Raw genomic sequence first — 6,000 nt, 5'->3', positions numbered from 1 at the left:
GTGGCTCATGGGCTCTAGAGCGCAGGATCAGTAGTTGGGGCGATGGGCTTAGTTGCTCTGCGGCATGTGGGATCTTCCTGGACCAGGGCTCAAACCCATGTTCCCTGCATTGGCAGGCAGATTCTTAACCACTGTGCCACCAGGGAAGCCCAGCAGGCAGATTCGTAACCACTGTGCCACCAGGGAAGTCCATTAATATGTATTTTTATTTATTTATTTATTTTGGCTGTGCTGGGTCTTCGTTGCAGCACGTGAGATCTTCCTTGTGGCATGTGGGATTTTTTTTTTTAGTTGTGGCATGCGGGCTCATAGTTGTGGCATGCAAACTTTTATTTGCAGCATGCATGTGGGATCTAGTTCCCCGACCAGGGATGGAACCCTGGACACCTGCACTGGGACCACAGAGTGTTACCCACTGGATCACCAGGGAAGTCCCTCTCTGTTCATTTTAACTGCCCTCTTCTGGAATGCCCACTTTCTCTCATTGTGGATTAAAACTGCCGCACTCTTCAAAATACAATTAATCTTCTCTGGAGTTCTGGAGAGAAAACAGGGCTAGAGAATTAGACACAAGGGTACACATTCTTTAAGTACAGTACCAAGAAAGTATAGAGATGTAAATCTCTCCTAATCCTTTAGCCAAAGGTCAGTTTTTCCAGAGTAACTGATGTCATCATCACCCTGACTTTTTCTAGAGTTACTGTTTATGCTTCTATTTTTCCCACCAGTTAGGAACTTTTGGGAACAATGACTCATCTCATTCAGTTATGAACCTCAATGCACTTGATTCTAGGAGACATCCAATAAGTATAGAAGGCAGTAAAGGTTTGGGATTGGATTACCTGGTTTAAACCCGTTGAATGTCAGAACTGGAGGGAGATTAAGAGGTCAACATTCAACCCATTCATTGTGTTGCTGAAATTCGGCCTCTGTTCACTGGTGCCTAATAGAAACGTGGAGACAGTTTTGGGTGAAGTAGAAAAGAACAGCTTTATTGCTTTGCCAGGCAAAGGGGGTCACAGTGGGCTAATGCCCTCAAGACTGTGTGTCCCGCCCTGGACGAGGTAGTGAGGAGTCTTACAGTGTTCAACGAGCAGGGAGTGGTCAGCTCGTGGACATTCTTCTGATTGGTTGGTGATGAGGTAATCAGGAGTCGGCATCATCTACCTTCTGGTTCCAACTGGTCTCGGGTCTACATGCTTGTGGGCAGCTTACAGTTAACTTCTTCCACCTGGTGGGGGTAGGGGTTCAGTATCTGCAAAACAGCTCAAAGGACATAGCTCAGAATATTATCTATAGTCCCTCAGGAAGAACTAAAGGTCCTTGACTTTGCTTAATGGCTAAAGTATTATTATTGTGTCTTGCTTGACTGTTTTTCTTTCTTTCTGCGTTTTTTTCAATTCTCTGATTAAATTTATTCTTCGACTAAATTTTTTTTTTTACAGACAAAAGGCAGGCAGAGGACATGGGTGGGGGTCTGTTCTGGTAAGGCCTCATAGGGTCGTGCTCCCTTACAATTTGTAAATGGGGAAAGTGAGGCCCAGAAAGGGTAGGACTTTGTACCAACTCAATGACCCAGGACCAGCCAGACATTCTGATTTCCAAGTGGGTCTCCTTGGTAAGCCTTTGTGCTTCCCTTCGAGATTCAAGTCTCTCGGACTCCCACCTGGGCCCCTTCTCCAGCCCTTACGCATTACCCTCTCAGTGACCCCCACCTTTCCTCCCTCCCTTTGGGTGTGCCGGGTTCCCTGGTTCCAACAGCGACGCTCTGAAACCCTTGCGGAGATTAGTCACGTCACCGTTGACTCCTCCCATTGGCTCGAGGGATGGAGCGCGGCGCTATGACGTCAGACGCCCAAAGGGGAGGAGCGGTGAGGGGAAGGAGGAGGGAAGTTGGGCTTCAACATGGCGGCTGTGGCACTGGCGGTGGCTACGGTGACGGCCTGGCCTGGGGAGGGCAGAGTTGGAGGTGGTGGTCTTCGCTCTCCCTAGGGGCCGTCAGGAGCTCAGCGGGGGCCGAGCCTGGGAGGCTGGTTGGCGGCAGCATCTTTCGGTTCTGGGACAGCGGCGGCAGCGTTCAGGTGAGGGGGCCTCCCGCTGGGGGAGGGGGAGAGGGGCGGAGTTGGGGGAGGGAGCAGGTACCGGGAGATGGATGGGGGAGGGATAGGGCCGAAGCTGGAGGCTGAGTGGAATGAGAGGAGCGGCATCTCAGGGGGTGTGAAGGCGAAGGGGCCAGAGACGGGTGACTTGGGGAGGATTCTGGGAGAAGGGTAGGAGTGAGGGGACCAGAGTTGAAGGGGCGGAGGGCAGATGGGACGCGGGAAAATAAATGAGTTAGGATTAAGGGGACTAATACTCTACTGGAAAATAGGCGCAGTAGACATCTATCTGGCTGGAGCGAGAGCTCGGTGGGAATTAGAGGATGTTGGGGAGAGGGACCCAGGTTTTAGTAAAGGTTAGAGATGAGGACGACTTGAGGTTGAGCTGGGGACGTGAGATACAGATTTAGTTTTCCCTGAGGCGATGAGGTTAGGGGGAAAGGGAGGAGATCAGATCTGGGGCGAGTGATCTTTGGGGATATATTTGGCCTTGCCTGGTCTTCTCCAGGTATGTTAATCTTGCTTCTTTTGTTTGTTTCTTGGGTGGAGACTTATCTGTACAGTCCCCCTGGGTTTCAGAAACAGCCCCTAATCTTGCTTGTGGATCATTAATTTATAGTTCATTTATTTGATCTCTATCAGCGATCTCTGACCTTTGTGTTGTCGCCACATGTTCTTGTTTCCAGACAGTTTCTTAAAAGTGTGGCTAGGCATAAAAATACATTTTATATTAAACTGAAATAAAATTTTGAGAGTTTTTAGACACCACGGAGTGTTGCAAAACCAGATTTGGTAATTTAGTTATCTATTAAATAGCTTCTGTTCTAACTCAGCTTACTAGGGCTTCTTTCTTTCCTCAGTTCTAATTATTAGAATTTGAGAATTTGGATAGATATGATGGATGTTTCTCTTTAGAATTTTGTCAGATTTGATGATGTGAAAAACGGGGCACTTAGTCTTTAGTGATAGACAGCTCTTTCTAGTTAATGTCCCAAACTAGTTAAACTGAAAGTTTCTGTATTATTTTGTAGCAAAGAATGTAAAATGTCTGAAGTCTGAAAGAATTACATTGTCTGCATTAACCTACTTTTTAAAGTGGGATTTTGTAAATTAAATTTTTGTTTCTAATCCATCCTATTCATTCTTTGTTACTTATTTATTCAACGTTTATTGACTGCCAAATGTGTGTTGCATTAATAAGTCATTATAATTATGGAAATGGGAAAATTAATATTTCTCTAGTGAGAATATCACTGCACAGCCTCATTGGAAGAAAAAGTGTTTTTTGGAAATGAAGACTAAGGAAGTCTTATAAAATTATGTAAATATAAGAACTTACTGAATTTTTCTTTTGTTTCGTATTTGACTCATTATTTCATCATGACATACTTTATGTATATCTGAAAGATTTTATTTTTCTTTTTGATTTTGAAGAAGACAGTAACAGTATCCTAATATGATAATATTAGGTCTGTGGACAATTCTCATCAGTAGTTTTTCTCATCAGTTCCCATTTCTTAGAGGCTGGCAAACATCTCTTTATCTTGGGTGACTTTTCCTTGATGTCTTGACTGTGGTAAGGTATTTAAAATGAGGATTCCTGAAGTTTAATTCAGTGACTAAAATTCTCTTTGAATTTTTTCAGCATTATAAATGTATCTTCATTACCTCAGAGTGTAGTTGTCAATATTATACATTTTTCCTGTTATTTAATTGTATTGTTGAATGTTATGAGGGTTTTTAATATGCAGATTATTTTAAGTGTAAACATTTTCCCCACAGAGCACCCAAAACCAAAACCAGACCATCAGTTTATCATTAACCAGGTAATTTTCTTCAGACAATCTTTCTCAAGAAATGCAAAAGGTAGCGTACAGTACCTTAAATTAGGTATTAAATAAGCTTCTTCTTGGAGTCAAGAAAACCTTGAGTTGAAGCTTAGAAATAACTGGATTTAGTTTCCCACATAGCATGGGAATCCTTGCATCTGTATCACGAAGATAAGTGAAAATCTATCCTCTTTTCCAGAATCTAATTCCTTATAGGAAAGAGCCTTTCAGTCAGAGAAAGATGTAAGCAGGGTGTTGCTCTTCTAAACCTGTAGCACACAATTTCTTGTAATATTGGAAAATAATTTGAATGTAAGAATAATATTTTCCTATGAATTGAGAATTATAATTTCAGATTTAAAAAATTTTAGGTGAGGGCAGCTAGATTTACAAAGGGATATGTGCTAAAATTGGGTCTATATTAATGAGCTAGGCATTGTTAAACACTTTACATAATCTCACTTAATCCTTACAATTTGTTTAGGTAAGCAGGTCGTGAGAGGCATGCTTTTTAGGTGTTGAGGAAACTGAGGATTAGAAAAGTTGAGTAACTTAACCAAGTTTACTAAATTTGTCCGATTTCAATGCCTTTACTGCATCTGTTACATCATTTTGCCCCACTTAGATGGTCACAGGGCCATTCAATTCCTATCAAGTAAATTTAAAGTATAAGCATGAGTTTTAAAGTAATACCATTTTAAACTACTTGTTCTCACTGAAATAGTAGTGTAACTGGAATGATAAATAGTTCATTACAATTTTAATCACTTAAGATATCATCAGTATTCTAGGAGGAAGTAAATACCTGAATATTTTGTACTTTACAAAATAAACTGGATAAACTAGATAAGGGACTAAAAGTTTTTATACTTGTATTGCTGAGTCAGGTTGGACCTGCTTCAGCAAGGGCCAAAATTTGTATTTGGCAGTAATCCTCATGTGTTCTCAGAATTTTGGGTTGGTCACTGTCAGTTGCTTAATGCTTACCAAACACTTCCAGTGTTTGAGTCACTGAATTGGCTCATGGTAATTGTGAATCTTGTGGTTTACTGAGTCAAGAGCCAGCAGTGTGTGTGTTTTGGTTGTTTCACTTCCTCCCCAACACTTAATATTGTCAGAGTTTTAAATTTTTTTCAAATCTCTTGGGTTTGAAATAGTATCTACTGTGTTTTTATTACCATTTCCCAAAGTTGAGCATCTTTTTTGTATGTTCATTGGCCATTTGTGCTTCTGTGATGTGTATATTCAAGTTCTCTGCCTATTTTTGAGTTTTTTTCTGATTGATTTTTAAGAGTTATTTATTTATTTTGTATACTAATTATTTGTTGATGGTTTGCAAATATCCTCTCCCAATTTGTGACTTGTCTTATCTCTTCATAGTCTTTTGATGAGAAAAGTTCATAATTTTAGTGAACTGAACTTTTCAGTCTTTTATGCTTTTTATATCATATTTAGGAAATCCTCTTCTAGGCATGCTATTTTAATAAATACAAGAGTATACGTGTCTGTCATGTGGCATCTAATGTGACATTTAGTACCAATATTTGCTTGATTAGAAAGGCCAGCTTCTCAAGAGTTGTGTTTGTATTGTCTTTGGAGTTACAGGGCCAGACTTTTTTTAAAAAATAAATTTATTTACTTTTGGCTGCATTGGGTCTTCGTTGCTGCGCGTAGTTGCGGCGAGCAGGGACTACTCTTTGTTGCGGGCATGTGGGTTTCTCATTGTGGTTGCTTCTCTTGTTGCAGAGCACGGGCCTTAGGCTCGTGGGCTCAGTAGTTGTGGCGCACGGGCCTAGTTACTCTGCAGCACGTGGGATCTTCCCGGACCAGGGATCGAACCTGTGTCCCCTGCATTGGCAGGCAGATTCTTAACCACTGCACTGCCGGGGAAGTCTTGGGCCAGAGGGTTTTAAAAGCAGCTTGAGGGCCTCCCTGGTGGCGCAGTGGTTGAGAGTCCGCCTGCCGATGCAGGGGATACGGGTTCGTGCCCCGGTCTGGGAGGATCCCATATGCCGCGGAGCGGCTGGGCCCGTGAGCCATGGCCGCTGGGCCTGTGCATCCGGAGCCTGTGC

At 42.4% G+C, this 6,000-nt stretch overlaps 1 protein-coding gene across 3 annotated transcripts in view; it reads left to right on the top strand.

The window, feature by feature from the left end:
* Positions 1 to 1,935: 1,935 nt before the first annotated feature.
* UBAP1 (ubiquitin associated protein 1) overlaps positions 1,936 to 6,000 on the top strand; it is a 56,118-nt gene continuing 52,053 nt past the window's right edge. For 2 of the 3 annotated variants that reach the window (XM_081237838.1, XM_081237836.1), the window contains exon 1: positions 1,936 to 2,081. The gene's annotated coding sequence lies outside the window, so the exon portion shown is untranslated. Of the gene's footprint in view, positions 2,082 to 2,314; positions 2,608 to 6,000 lie in introns of those variants that run through there. The other variant, XM_081237837.1, reaches the window with a different exon arrangement.

Source organism: Mesoplodon bidens, assembly GCF_964165515.1.
Source record: "Mesoplodon bidens genome assembly, chromosome: 6".
Classification (NCBI taxonomy): Eukaryota; Metazoa; Chordata; class Mammalia; order Artiodactyla; family Ziphiidae; genus Mesoplodon; species Mesoplodon bidens.
The sequence above is the reverse complement of the archived record's forward strand: the minus strand, read 5'-3'. Positions and strand labels throughout refer to the sequence as shown.